At 48.3% G+C, this 16,076-nt stretch overlaps 1 protein-coding gene across 5 annotated transcripts in view; it reads right to left on the minus strand.

The window, feature by feature from the left end:
* Positions 1-16,076, minus strand: part of fgd4a (FYVE, RhoGEF and PH domain containing 4a) — a 340,499-nt gene that overhangs the window by 166,941 nt on the left and 157,482 nt on the right. The window contains exon 1 of one of the 5 annotated variants that reach the window (XM_038779945.1): positions 7,150-7,168. The exons of the other annotated variants lie outside the window; for them this stretch is intronic. The gene's annotated coding sequence lies outside the window, so the exon portion shown is untranslated. Of the gene's footprint in view, positions 1-7,149; positions 7,169-16,076 lie in introns of those variants that run through there. 5 annotated transcript variants of the gene reach the window in all.

The raw sequence follows: 16,076 nt of genomic DNA on the forward strand, positions 1-16,076 counted from the left end.
AGGTCGGAATCGGACCCAGGTCACTGGCGCTGTGAGGCAGCAGTGCTAACCACTGTGCCACAGTGCCGCAATGTTTTTCAATTTCTAAATTCTCGCATGGGGATTAGAGAGGGAAGATGTGTGTTGGGGATGGATCCCTGCCTCCTTACCATCCCCCCAACACAAGCAGGAGACCTCAGGATAGCTGAATGTCAGAGATGCCCCCGATAGTGGTGCTTGCATCTGCTCCTTCCTGCTGTATAGTATTTAACTACCTTTCAATTCAACCCCATAAATGCTATCTGGGTTAGTGCTGGGCATATATCCACATATTTAAACTTCTATTTACGGTTATTGAAATCAATTAAAAAGATAAACATTGAGGGCACAATACAACAGAAACATTTTGAAGTATAATTTTAGGCACGATTGGCAGGGTGTTTCCCGATGGCTGCAGTGGCGAGATCGTAGTCCATATTTAACAGCACTTAGTGCCGGAAATGAGCCCCACAAGCTTCTCGCAATTACCGGGTATCTCGCCATCTGATTCGCCAGGCTCACGCCTCAGCATCTCGCTTCTAACAAGGGGGCAGCTGATTTTAAACACTTCCTCACCGCTCACTCCCAGTCAACACATAAGCATGGCAACGTGCGGACCTGCTCCTTGCTTAGGCGATGTCGACCTGGCCGGGCTTCTTGATGCCGATGAGACAGGCATCCTGTTCCCGAGGGGAGTTAGCAGCAGGGCCACCAATACCACCTGTGAGTCAGTGGCAACAGCTGTAGTGCGGGCAGCATGACAAGGAGGACCAGCATCCAATGTTGGAAGAAGACCGACATCAAGCTGAAAAGCGAAGTTACCACCTCTTTCCTGGCATCAGTGCCACCTGCCACCCACAAACACCCAACCCCTCCCCACAAATCACTGGCTGACACCTCGCACCCCACCCCCACATCCGATCTTGGGCTTGTTCCTCAGTACACCCTGACACCTACCAGCAGAACCCTTACATGTCCAGGTGCAGTGCCCACACATGTCACCAGCTATAGACCCACCTGGTCCACCAAGCACACGGCTCACAAATCCCTCTCTTTGTTCCGCAGGAGAAGATAGCCCATAATAAGCAGGAAAGGGCCAAGACAGAGGGGGTGGAGTACTGGTGATCCATGACCTCACCCCCCCCCCATGAGGAACAGGCCCTGGAAATCAGAGGGTTGTCCAAGGAGAGAGCAGTTACTGACTGTGAGGTTGGCCTGTGCCGCAGAGGTGAGGATCCACTGCCCCTTCACCTAGATGATATGTCTCAAGTGAGTTGTTCATGTCAGGCAAAATGATCCTTCCCTCTCACTGACCACATGTCGCTTCTTTCACAGGATTTCCAATTGATGGGGCGGGGTCATCTGGAGACATTTACCACCCCCCCCCCTCCCCCCACCCAAGAGACCACCTCGTAGGAGAGCTCCGAGGAAACTACCATTGAGACGCTACAGATTTCATCCCCACCTCCCACCAGCGCAGAGGCAGATACCTCTGTGAGCGACATTAGTTAACAGGCGTCTGGGGCACAATCTGGTGGGCACCACACAGTTTCTGATACACATCAGGTGGAGGCAGAAAATCTCAAGGGAATCAGCAGTCAGAGATCTACTGGATCCTAGGACTCAGCTGAGTCTCAGTTAGGTGCTGAGCCTCTGGACATGGTTATCCCGGAGCTGTTGCAGATGCTTGTACGCGGCTGTAAGATTCAGGAGGGGGTGTCAGTGACTGGAGGCGCAGGAGATGATGACGACAAGGCACCGAGGCCAGCACTGCTAGGATGGTGACCGCAGTGGACAGTCTGGAGCACAAGGTCAGTGTCTTGAGTGTTGGTGTCCAAGGCATTGCTCAGTCCATGACAACCATGGCTGAGGGTCTCGACATCATGTCTGTGTCGATGAGGGACATGTTTCAGACAAAGACTGACATTGCTGAGGCACTGCAGAGCATAGCCCAGTCACTGAGGACCATCGCTGAGGGTTTCAACACCATAGTGCAGACAATGGGGAGCTACCAGGACTGGCAGAGCCAGGTGACAGAGGCTTCTGGAGCTCACTCCAGCTGCCCCTCCATCCCATGGAGGCCCGCCAGGGCCCTATGGGCACCGTCAGGGAGGAGGAAGTGCTAGAGGCCAATCCAGACCTGGCACCAAGGAGACGGCAGTGGTCTCCAATTCTTCCGAACCCCCCCTCCTGACACTGGCAGCAGGCAGAACAGGGTGGCATAGTGAAGCCAGTGATATTGGTAAGTCGACCAGGACCCTCCAGCTTCAGGCCCTCCAAATGACATCCAGCAAAGGCACCAAAGGCCACAACGTATGAAAACCACCTCTGTTGTGCATCCTGGAGACACACACAGATGTAGTAGGACCAAGAAGACTAAGAATCACTGATTCGCCATGGGGGTGGGGGGTTGTTGGTATCTACTCACTCGTTCTGCCGGTGTAGGTCATTGACCTTTTATCCGGCACTGAAGGCCAGCCCTCCTGGTCACACCCCCTGAGCTGCCGACTGCCACCACCTCGTGCCAGGCAGCACTGGCTGCCTTGTGGCTCACTGGGACCCTCGGGGGGAACAGGACCTTCCTCCTAGCCTGCACCGTGCCCAGGGGCCTCCCCAGATCTGCATCCCCGAATCCTGGGGCTGGTGTCTTTGGCACCATTATTGCGAGCTGGCCGAGGTTGGCTCAGCAAGTGCAGCTCAAGTGTTGCTTGAACTTGTTAGCGGGGGAGGGGGGGCTGGCGAGTGCGGTCCCAGAGAATCAGCTGGTGAGCCATCATTTGCAGCGAAAAGCCCTTGAGGCCTCGTTAAGTGGAGCAATTAACGTTGGATTGCGTTGCCAGCCTCACTGGGCCGAGCGCCGGGAAGCTCGCGGCAATTCCCGCTTGCTTCCACACTCAGAAATTGTTCCGGAGAATTGCGCCAATGGAAGCAATTGTCCTAAATACATTCAATTTTAAAATTAAAAAAAATATATTTTTATTCTCCATTTTAACATTTTCTCCCAAATTTGCACCCACCGTCAATAAACAATAAGCAGTAACAAATATAATGTTAATCCCCATATCAGTAACAACGATCCCATCCTCCCACCAAACCCCAGACATTGGCCCGCATGTTAACATAAACAAATTACAAAAAGGAATCACCCATAGTCACTAATAACACACACACACAGTCCCCCTCCCCTCAACCCTCCCAACCACCGCCCCCCCCCCCCCCCCCCCCCAACTAATGTTCGGTGTTATCCAGTTCTTGAAAGTACATAACGATTAACGCCCATGAATTGTAGAACCCCTCTATCCTTCCCCTCAGTTCAAACTTAACCTTCTCAAGGGTCAAGTATTCCAACAGGTCCCCCCGCTACGCCAGGGTATATAGTGGAGAGGTGGCTCTCCATCCCAACAGGATCCGCCTTCGGGCGATCAACGAGGTGATGGTTACAACATCTGCCTCCACACCCGTTGATGTACCATCAATTCGACTCAAGACACATTTAGGATCCGAACTGTGGCTTTAATCAGCTAGTTGTTAGCCCGGAGGTCGACTACAGAGTATGGCCGACCGCTGGGAACTTATACCCCGCCTCCGCCTACTTGCCTCTCTAACAATTGGAGATCAGTCACATGACTAGTCCCAACCAATCGGACGAGAGGCACATGACCAGCCAGAGCCAATGGGAAGCCAGTGCTCTGCACCAATGGCAGTGCTCATATCCATACCACCACACACGTTTCCAACCCCGGCTGGTCCGACACCCCGAATATGGCCTCCCGGGGGCCCGGGTCCAGTTTCACGTGCACCACTTTAGAGATTACCCTAAAAACCTCCTTCCAGTAATACTTTGGACAGGACCAAAACATATTAATGTGATTTGCGCCCCTCCCCCCCGCAATGTTCACACACATCTTCAAAGAATCATTCAATTTTTAAGTTAAAATGTCTTCCAGTTCTTTGCATTAAACCCTACTGCCCCCTATTGAGAATATCCCCAACTAATGATTTGACAAAACATACACCTAATTCCATACAGAACATGGGCTGGATTCTCCAGTCACTAACCGTGTGTTTCTCGCCGTTTGCTGGTGGCGGGATTCTCTCTTCCCGCCACTTGTCAAGTGATTTCCCACTGAAGCCACCCCATGCCTCTGGGAAACCCTCAGTCGGGGGTACGCTGCCAGTGGGAAAAGAGAATCCCAAAGGCCAGAAAATTCCCGCCCATGTTTGGCACTAATAGAACAAAGAACAGTACAGCACAGGAACAATCCCTTCAGTCCTTGAAGCCTGCGTCAATCATGATGCCTGTCTAAACTAAATCCTTCTGCACTTCCGGGATATATCCCTCTATTCCCATCCAATTCATGTATTTGTCAAGATACTTCTTAAAAGTTGCTATAGTATATGCTTTCGCCAACTCCCCCGGCAGCAATTTTCAGGCACTCTCCACCCTCTGTGCCTCGCACATTTCCTCTAAACTTTTCCCCTCACAGCTTGAACCTATGTTCCCTGGTAATTGATTCTTCCACCCTGGGAAAAGACTTCTGACTGTTCACTCTGTCCATGCCACTCATAATTTTGTAGACCTCTATCAGGTCTCTCCTCAACCTCTGTCACTCCAGTGAAAATGATCAGAGTTTATTCAACCTCTCCTCATCGCTAATACCCTCCAGACCAGGCAACATCTTGGTAAACCTCTCCAAAGCCTCCACATCCTTTTGGTAGTGTGGCAACGAGAATTGTGCGCAATATTCCAAGTGTGGCCTAACTGAGGTTCTGTACAGTTGCACATGACTTGCACATTTTTATACTCAATGCCCTGATCGATGAAGGCAAGCATGTCATATGCCTTCTTGACTACCTTACCCATCTACTTTCCCACTTTCAGTGATCTGTGGACCTGTACGTCCAGGTCTCTCTGCCTGTCAATATTCCTAAGGATTCTGCCATTTACTGTACATTTCCCAAATGTATTAGACCTTCCAAAATGCATTACTTCACATTTGTCAGGATTAAACTCCATCGCCATTTCTCTGCCCAACTCTCCAACTGATCTATATCCTGCTGTATCCTCTGACAATACTCATCACTATCCACAACTCCACCAATCTTTGTCGTCCACAAACTTACTAATCAGACCAGTCACATTTTCCTCCAAATAATTTATATATACCACAAACAGCAAAGGTCCCAGCACTGATCCCTGCGGAACGCCACTAGTCACAGCCCTCCATTCAGAAATGCACACTTCCTCTACTACCCTCTATCTTCTATGACCGAGCCTGTTCTGTATCCATCTTTCCAGCTCACCTCTGAAACCGTTAACATTCCATACCAGTCTGCCATGAGGGATCTTGTCAAAGACCTAACTGAAATCCATGTAGACAACATCCACGGCCCTTCCTTCATTAATCATCTTTGTCACTTCCTCAAAACAAACTCGATAAAGTTAATGAGACACGACCTCCTCTGCGCAAAACCGTGCTGCCCCTAGTTAATAAGTCCATTTGTTTCCAAATGGGAGTAAATACTGTCCTGAAGACTCCTCTCCAATAATGTCCCTACCACTGATTTAAGGCTCACCGGCCTGTAATTTCCTGGATTATCATTGCTGGACTACCCTTCTTAAGTAACAACGTTAGCTATTCTCCAGTCCTCTGGGGCCTCACCTGGAGCCAATGGGGTAACAAATATTTCTGTCAAGGCCCCAACAATTCCCTCCCTTGCCTCCCTCAGTATTCTAGGATAGACCCCTTCAGGCCCTGGGAACCTACCTACCTTAATGTTTTTCAACCTCCTTTTAATATCGACATGACCCAATCTACCTACACACCCTTCCCCAGACTCATCATCTACCAAATAATAAAATAACCAGCAACCAACAAAACTACAAGAGTGCAAGAAATTACAAGCAAATATAAAACATAAACATATACTATATGGTAAGATAACAGGATTCTACGAATCTTTTATCAGCCCAGTAATTGGGACGTATAACATTGCCACTGTGGAAACTTCTATAGTTGAACTGGTGTAACTTTCATGCTTTTAAAAAAAAATTATGAAGATATTTTTTTCTAAACATAAATAAAAATAAGCTTTATGGCTAATAACACTACTGTCGTACAGAGCAGGAACTTTATATATTTTTAAAAATTGATCTCAAAGTGACAGCAACAATTCTACAATTTCCTCAGTTTTTTTCAGAGGGGGAATAATTCAGCCAAGGTTCCCAATTCTGATCATGACCTAACGCGACCCAATGGCAAGTACATTAGCATGAATGTCAGGATGGAAATGAATTACCCTCCCCCAAACAGCCTAATTGCTTCGCACAGAGAATAGTGACTTGTGTAACGATGCTGCAGGTTTGTTGCTGTCCATGGAATGCTGTCCATGCATTAGTCACAGCCTTGAGGCAAGAAGATTGGACAAGGGCGAAATATAAGCTTTGTTGTGGCTGCTCGGGTTCACAGCAGCAGCACAATTTTGAACAAAATCGAGCGATGATGCCATTGCTCAGACTCTGGTTTTTGAACAAGATGCAGAGTGTCCCACTTTGCAGGAAAGAGTTCTATCATACATCAAAATGCAGTAATAAATCTGTTGGCAGTAAGATATTCTGTGGATATTCTCTATATTAGTACTGATCTAATTTCTGCCAAAGGAGTTTTTGAACTGAACTTTATGGGGAAAATCCTACATTTACTGACTATGTTCCGCAGCAAAAACATGAGCATAAACATTAGCTGGTTGCGGTTTTCAGAATGTTATTATTAGTTAAATAAAAGCAGTACATATAGAAATTTTTGAAATAGTGTAAAGAACAGCTGGGCCCCAGTATTTCCATGGAGGTAGGGTGGGTGTGGTCGGATGCTGGGAGGAAAGCTGACAAGGGTGTTGAAGTTCTGCTAAATTTAATGGCAGAATGGTCATTCCTTTCCCCCTTCCATTTCCCACCCAGCAGCCAGACAAATCGACTGGCTGGCTGGCTGGGCACAGAAGCTGGCAGAAAGTGGCCGCAGCCGAGGATTACTGGGGATGGTCCCTCTTGTCATCGAGAAAGGATTGCGATCTGCAGATCAGGACTTGGGTGTGGGACAGGGGGTAGTGGGGTGAGTGATAAAAAGCACTTACTTTTTTGAAGCAGGCAAATTCAATCTCCATTTCATTTCCAGCTTTCCCCAGCCCTGCGAAAACCTGCCTGCAGCTGTCAAATTTAAATCAGGCTCCCAACTGCACTGCGGGAGCCTGGCTTAAATACATCAATTAAAATGGCAGCAGGCATGTTGAAGTTGCATTTTTAAGTGTTTGTCCCTCCCCAACTTCCTCCTGCCTGACATGGGGGTGTTTGGAATGATCCTTAAGTAGTTGCTTTTCTTGTAGCTTTGTGTAGAAAGGGTTTGTAAAAGTTCAGTCTAACAGCTGTCAAAGATATGTTTATCTTTGCCTCTGAACCTAAAGATTGGGCGGCACAGTAGCACAGTGGTTAGGACTGTTGCTGCACAGCTCCAGGATCCCAGGTTCGATTTCCGGCTTGGGCCACTGTCTGAGTGGAGTCTGCACGTTCTCCAGGTATCTATGTGGGTTTTCTCCGGGTGCTCCGGTTTCCTCCCCCAAGTTCCAAAAGACGTGCTGTTAGGTGTGTTCGACATTCTGAATTCTCCCTTAGTGTACCCGAACAGGTGGCGTAGTGTGGCGACTAGGGGCTTACCACAGTAACTTCATTGCAGTGTTAATGTAAGCCTACTTGTGACAATAAAGATTATTATTATAGATTCCTTATTTTTTTTTAAAATCGCTCTTGGGATGAGAGTCTCACTGACAAGGCCAGAATTCATTGTCCGTTTCGAATTACTCTTGAGAAGGTGGAACTGCAGCAGTCCATGTGCCGTAGGTATACCCATTGTGCTGTTAGGAAGGGAGTTCCAGGAATTTGACAAAGTGACAGTAAAGGAGCACCATACAGTTCCATGTGACCTTATGACCCATTTATTCTACAAGACGGATCAAGATTCTTAGCTTGGGTTTTGCTCCTTGTACTGGTGACAATAATTACTGATTTTAATCATCCCACATTTGGTGGCCATGCCTTCAGCTGCTAGGGCCTTAAGTGCTGAGATTCCCTCCTTAAGTCTCTCTGCTTTTCCACCCTTCTTTCCCCTTTAAGTTTCTCCTTAAAACAGCCATTTTTGACAAGGCTTTTGGTTAACTGCTCCAATACCTCATAAAATGCTTCTGTGTCAAATTTACATTGATAACTCTCCAATGAAGTGGGATGTCTTAATACATTCACCAGATGTAGGTTGATCCTGTTATTCGTATTAGTACCAAATTCATCACATTTTAAAATCCAAAGGTGTGGCATTAAATCAAATGCAGACTCTCCCTCATGATAACATTCATCGTGTGCAGATTCACGTATTCACAGTAGCTTTAAAATCACAACAGAATCACTTCTAAGTGCATATGTGCAATGTCCCATTGTTGTCGAACCTACTCGACATTATAAATAAGATAAACTTGGCACCAATAGGAATTGGCGCAATTACTCAACCATTTTAAATATAGAAGATGCATTAAGCATATGACTATGCTGCAGCCAGCATGCCCTACATTTCACTGACCTCTGCTTTCCTGTAGGAAAGAGGGAACAGGAATAGGAATGGTTTTAATTATGAATCACTGACCGTAGCAAATTCAATACAGCCCCTCTCCCATCTTGTTCAAGCAGTGGTCGCTAGATTTCCGATACATCATGTAAACCAGACCATCTATATAAGGTAGGCTTTGAAATAAAAAACAATGCCACAGGCATGCTCCACAAAAGGATGTCTGATACAGCTTCAATGGCAGTCAAGAAGCTTTAACCAACAAGTTAAACAGTAGAGGCTGTGGCTCATAGAATGGCTGGTTTACTGAGAGGGATAATAGTGGACAATTGAACTTTTTAGATATATTTTGTTTTGAGAAGCTTTTGTCAAAAGTTTAATTTGCCTTAGACTTTAATGACTTCTTTCCTACTGGAGGGAGGAGGAAATCAATTGTTACTTAGTAACTAGAAATTAAGAATGAAAGCTATTCATTGCAGGGGTGTGGGGAGGTGGGTGATGGGGAGAGGGGGGTAAAAAAGGGGAAAAGTCTGTACAGACTGTGTAGTTGACTGTTGGGAAGTTATGTTTCCCGGGGTGTTTACTTGCTGTAACCTGCTTTGATACATGTTTGTAATAAAATACGTTTTTAAGAAAAAAGAAATTAAGAATGAATAAGGGTGAATGACACAACTTTTGGGTTGTGAGGTGAAACAGGCTTAGATTCCTCAATTGTTATTATGTTTAACATGGGCAGCACGGTGGCGCAGTGGTTAGCACTGCTGCCTCATGACGCCGAGGACCCGGGTTTGATCCCGGCTCTGGGTCACTGTCCGAGTGGAGTTTGGGCATTCTCCCTGTGTCAGAATGGGTCTCACCCCCAAAACCAAAAGCTGTGCAGGGTAGGTGGATCGGCCATGCTAAATTGTCCCTTAGTTGTAAAAAAAATTGGGTACTCTAAATTTATTTTAAAAAATTGTGTTTAACAGTTTTGATTTTGGATGCCAGGGTGTCCCTCAATTAGGATGTTAAAAGTGGTTAATAACCCTTTGGCCATCTGGTATGTTTTAATGACATGGTAACATGACTGGTTGCTTTTTAATATTCTTCCTGGTTACAGAGGAGCATCACCAATTCTTCATTTACCAATATTTTTTAACGCTCCATACACACGGTCACAAAATGGGTCAGTTTTAAGATGAGCAAGGAAATGTGAAATGATTTGCAAGACAGCCAAGGTTTTCTCTGCACTATATTATAAACTTGTTCTCTACTGCCGGCTTCATTACACATAATACGTAGTTAAAATATTGCTTAAAAAGTTTCAGCACAGTGCATTGTGGAAAACCTCTCGATTCATTCAAGTTGGACTCTCATATAAATCAAGGAATTATAAGTGGCTGAAGAAGGGCCCCGCTTGAAACACGGGGAAGAATTAAGTGAAGCAGCTGGAATGGCAAATGAGGTGGGTGGGGACACTTAATTGTGCAGGAGGCAAAATCTCAGCTTCCTGACAGCAGGAAGAAAGTTAGGAATTAAGTTGGTGGTGAATGAAAGGCAGATTGTGGTCCCCAACGGCAAGCAGCGGGAACCCATTTTTAATGCATTATTAATATGTCAAACATAGTCATTAAAACACATGGTCACCAGATTAAGTTGTAACTTTGTGATTACGTCAGCAGTAAATGAGGAGCATGTGTCTTCAGATTCACAACTGCTTAAGTTTGGTGAGCAGCAGGTGAGGTAGTGTTACTGGATTTGGAATGAGTAGGCACAGCTTAACTTGTATGGAGAACTTAGGGATGGAGAGAGCTAGACAACAGAGGGTAGGACAATCTCTACCAATGGGGGAGTTCAAGCATAATGGTCAAGGGTGACTGAGAGCTGATAACGGCAAGATCGAGGGAGTCAAGTTAACGGCAGGTCAAGGGTGGTATAGGCAGGGTTGAGGATAATGGTTGGCAAGTTGATGGTCACAATGTGTGGGGGGTGGATTCTGGGTGCTTAGGGAAGCTCTAGGTTGACAAAATTGATCGACAGTAATGGTGAATGGCTCAAGATCCACAGAAGGCATGGCTAAGATGATGAAGGATGGATCAAGGCTGATGGAGGGAAGGTCAGAGGATGGAGCATGCAGTGTGATGGCTATCAATTAGTGCCACAGGGGAGTGCAGACATTGCTACGACAGCAGGAAGAGATGTTGAGAGAAGGTCAAGGAGGGAGTAGGGAGTAGGGTGTGATTTATATACAACAGTGCACACACCATTAGTTCACAGTCACAAGGTCATGAAGGAGGACCAATAAGCTGCCTTTTCCTCATGTTCTCTACAGGCAGATGAGATGGATCTTGTGCACCTTATGTATTTTTACTCCGTATTGGAGGTGCAACTGGTAGAGGATGGCCCAGGGCCAGGCACAGCAACAGACCCAGAACTCCAGGCACAGCAGCAGACCCAGGCATCCAGAGGCAGCAAGAAGCCCAGGAGCCAGGGGCAGCAACAGACCTAGGGATCCAGGGAAGCAACAGGTCAGTGGGCGCAGAGGAAGCAACAGGCCTAGGGGTTAGGGGCAGCAAGAGGCCCAGTGCCTTAGGGCAGCAAAGGCTCAGGTTCTCGGGTAGCAACAGGATCAGGGGGTCCACACCCAGCAACTGCTCAAGGGTCCAGGAATAACAATAGCCCAGGGGCCTGGAGCAGCAATGGGCCCGGGGCAGGAATGGGGCTGGAGACCCAAAGCACCAACAGCCTAGGCACAGTACCAGGCCCAGGGGCCATCACAAAACAGTCCAGGGTCCAGGCACAAAAACAATCCAGGGGCCAAGCACAAAAACATGTAGGTGGCCAGGCACAGCAACGGTCTAGACATAGAATGGTCCCAGTGTCCAGGGACAGCAACAGACCCAGGGGTCAAGAGTCAGGTGCAGCAACAGGCGCAAGGGCACAGAAATGGGCCCAGGAGCCAGATGCCAGGCACAGCAATGGGCCCAGGAGCCAGGCACAGCAATGGGCCTAGGAGCCAGGTGTCAGGCACAGCAATGGGCCCAGGAGCCAGATGCCAGGCACAGCAATGGGCCCAAGAGCCAGGCACAGCAATCGGCTCAGGAGCCAGGCACAGCAATGGGCCCAGGAGCCAGGCACAGCAATGGGCTCAAGAGCCAGGCACAGCAATGGGCTCAAGAGCCAGGCACAGCAATGGGCCTAAGAGCCAGGCATAGCAATGGGCTCAGGAGCCAGGCACAGCAATGGGCCCAGGAGCCAGGCATAGCAATGGGCCTAGGAGCCAGATGCCAGGCACAGAAATGGGCCCAGGAGCCAGGCACAGCAATGGGCCCAGGAGCCAGGCATAGCAATGGGCCTAGGAGCCAGGCACAGTAATGGGCCTAGGAGCCAGGCACAGCAATGGGCTCAGGAGCCAGGCACAGCAATGGGCCCAGGAGCCAGGCATAGCAATGGGCCTAGGAGCCAGATGCCAGGCACAGAAATGGGCCCAGATGCCAGGCACAGAAATGGGCCCAGGAGCAAGGCACAGCAATGGGCCCAGGAGCCAGGCACAGTAATGGGCTCAGGAGCCAGGCACAGCAATGGGCCCAGGAGCCAGGCATAGCAATGGGCCTAGGAGCCAGGCACAGTAATGGGCCCAGGAGCCAGGCATAGCAATGGGCCCAGGAGCCAGGCACAGCAATGGGCCCAGGAGCCAGGCGTAGCAATGGGCCTAGGAGCCAGGCACAGAAATGGGCCTAGGAGCCAGATGCCAGGCACAGCAATAGGCCTAGGAGCCAGATGCCAGGCACAGCAATGGGCCCAGGAGCCAGGCACAGCAATGGGCCTAGGAGCCAGATGCCAGGCACAGCAATGGGCTCAGGAGCCAGATGCCAGGCACAGCAATAGGCCTAGGAACCAGGCACAGCAATGGGCCCAGGAGCCAGGCACAGCAATGGGCCCAGGAGCCAGGCACAGCAATGGGCCTAGGAGCCAGATGCCAGGCATAGCAATGGGCCTAGAAGCCAGATGCCAGGTGCAGCAATGGCCCCAGTAGCCAGATGCAGCAATGGGCCCAGAGATGGCAGCAGACCGGAGTCAGGCAGCCAAACCAGTTAGGTTCAGCACCGTATCTGTATTTCCACAATTACCAGTGGCAAAACTGATACCCACAGGTGGCACATGGGAATATCCAGCAGCATTCATAAACCAAAAGAGTTACATTTCGTTAATGTGCCACTGAATTGTGATCACTGAAAAGGAATCATGCAGCTGCTGTGCTCGCTTCCTTGGAAGCTCTCACCACTCGGACATTCTCAGTCACTCAGTTGCCACTGCTGTTTTGTTCCCCTGAATAACTGCAGGGTTAGCTCCTCAGTGATAGAGGGTATCATCAGAAGACCTAACTCGTGATAGCTACGCAGAACCCACAGAGCCCAGCAGAGGAGAGGATACAATTTCTCCCATGAGAACTGACCATTGACCTGCTGAAGATCTGGTTCTGCTGTCTGGACCATTCAGGCAGGGTGCTGGAGTACGCGCCACAGAGGGTCTATTGGATCACTGTGGTCTGCTGCACCCTACACAACCCTTTGGCAGCAAAGAGGTGAGAAATTACAGGCAGGCAGAGGAGCTGGATACATCCTCAGATGAGGTTAAAATCTAGAGGTCCTTCAGGATCCTCACTGGCTGAAATCAGGATACAATGAAGCCTGTCTGCTGCTTCCCTCCAATCCCCTGGCATCTTCAGATGGGGCAGCACCATGCATCACCTCAGGGTTTTCTGATTCGTTCTCTTCATTCCCTCAGCCAGTGAGGCCCCTGCAGGATTTCTTTATTTCTACCTCAAGATATGTTGCTGTGGAAATGCCACACTTACAGCACTCGCCCTCCAGACCAAGCTATATGCCCATGATCTCCAACGCCTTGAAGGGAAATGGCCCCAGGCCTTTGGCACAAACAAGCCCCGATGTATGGTCCCTTCAAAGACACAGATATTTCTGATTTGGAAGGAGTTTGTACATGACTCAGTCACACATGCTTCAAATCAGCCAAGACCGGCAAAGAACTCCATGCTTTCACCTGGAAAATATGGAGCACCTCAGCTGTAGATGTTCTGAAAGGTGGTAAGGGGTGAGCTATATATTCTAGCATCCCAGAGAGATTCAAACAATGGCTTACAGATATAGAAACCACAATGTCAAGAAATTCTGATTTGCCACTACCTCCAAGGCTCAACAATAAATGATACGTCCATAATCATCACATCAGCCACCATTCAATTGCAAAAGAAGCACCGAAACCCTCAAAAAGCCCCGCCTGGTTTCAAAAGTCCCAATAACATGACCATTCAATACACATGAATAAAGTACTCAAAATGTCGCGGCACAAAATTTCTGCACAAATCTCCAATGCCATCTAATGTTTGGACACCAAAGCCACCTTTATGCTATTGGAACAAAATACTTACATTTTCTGCCACAGGTGCAACCTGAACACCTGCAGCTTAGGCTATCTGCTGAGTGATATGCACTTTCACCTTGGCGCCTGTCTTCTAGCTGCCTGAGGCCAAGAGGGCTCCGGTGAACTGAAGCTCTCCTACATAGGTGTGGGTCCATCCATGACGGGTCACTGGGGTCACTGGCAAAGGGGAGGAGGAGCAGAAACTCACCCTTCCAGCAACCGGAGATGGTGCCCTCAAGGCAGACTGTGAGGGCTCCTTCTCCCTAATGGTGCGGGGTGGCACCACCCCCCCCCCCCCCCGGCTCCAGGATGATAAAATGCACCTGGAGGGCAGTCGAGGTGCTTAACCCCTTTTTGCCGAGCCAACGATGTACAGTACCCGTGGCCAGAGCGATGAATCCAAGTCCAAGTGCAAATATTGCCGTGTTCTGCTGAACCTGGTTCTCCTCCATGGTAGTGACCAAACTCTCCTTGGAGGAAGCCACGCACTTCCATAATGGCGCCATGTCATTTGCTCAAGGCTGCACATAACCTCTGGCAACTCTGTCAGATGTTCCCCTGCCTGTGTCTCTGGCAGTGCCAACCTGTGCCAGGAGCAATGCCAGGGCACTGCCCGGGCATATCTCTCTCCCCCCGGGGGCTAAACATACCATGGCTGGATCTGCTCGACTGAATCCCGGTTTAAAATATCTGTTGTAAATCTCACCGATGTGATGTCACGTCGGCGAGGTTTGAATATTTAGTGAGGGTGGTGGATCATGTGGTGGGGAGGCCTGTGAATAATATTAAAATGTAGTCAAATGTATTTAAATGAAGTTCCCTCCCTTTGTGTGCACCAGCGAAGGGTGGGGGGGGGGGGGGGGGGGGGGATAATGGGGAAACGAGGTCTCACCAGTGAGAATCTCATTTCTGCTCGCGGCGGATGTGGGTGCAAAATAGTGTTTCTTTAACTCGCCTGGGTTTTGGGATGCGGTAACAGAGAGGATTGATGAGGGTGTTGTGGTTGATGTGGTATACATGAACTTCTAAAAGGCATTTGATGACGTGCCACCTATAAGCAAATTTAAAGGCCACAGAATAAAAAGGATTGTGGCAGCATGGGTATGAAGTGGTTGAGTGACAGGAAACAGAAGCAGCGATGAACAATTGTTTTTCAGACTGGAGGGATGTACATAGTGGGGTTCCCCAGAGGTCAGGATAAGAACCGTTGCTTTTGTTGATCTATGTTAATGACCTAGACTTGGTTGTGCAGGGCACAACTTGAAATGTACCGATGACAACAAACTTCAAAGTTTAGCGAACTGTGCAGAGGACAGTGACAGACTTGAAGAGGACATTAACAGGGTGGTAGAATGCGCAGGCATGCAGCAGATAAAATTTAATGCACAGAAGTGCGAGGCGATATAGTTTGACAAGAAGAACATGGAGGGGCAACGTAAAACAGATGATATAATTCCAAAGGCAGAAGAACCTTCAGTGAGCATAGGCATAAACTGTTGAACAGTGCAGGGCAGGTTGAGAAAGTGGCTGCTAAGGCATAAAAAAAAATCATAGGCTCTATAAAGAGAACAAAAGCAAACAGGTCATGGTGAACATTTATAAAACAATGATTTGGCCTCCACTGGAGTTGAGCGCAGAATTTGGGTATCACACTTGAGGAACTGTGAGAAGGCATTAGAGATGGGGAAGAAAAGGTTTATTAGGTTAAGTTCCAGGGACCAAGGATTTCAGTTAGTTGGACAGATTTGAGAAGCTGGAACTGTTTTCCTTTAAGGAATGAAGATTGAGATGAGATTTGATGGGGAGGTTTCAAAATCATGAGGAAACTGGAAGAGGGAGATAAGGAGAAACAGTTCCTGTTGGTGGAAGAGTCAGCAACAAATTTCATCAATTCAAAGTGAACAGCAAACGAACCAAAGATGACATAGGAAAAACGTTATCCTGCATCAAAATCTGGAATGCACTGCCTGATAGTATGGCGGAGGCAGAGTCAGTCGTGGCCTTCATATCAGAATTGGATAATTTTCTGAA

This window comes from Scyliorhinus canicula, chromosome 20 (genome assembly GCF_902713615.1).
Source record: "Scyliorhinus canicula chromosome 20, sScyCan1.1, whole genome shotgun sequence".
NCBI lineage: Eukaryota > Metazoa > Chordata > Chondrichthyes > Carcharhiniformes > Scyliorhinidae > Scyliorhinus > Scyliorhinus canicula.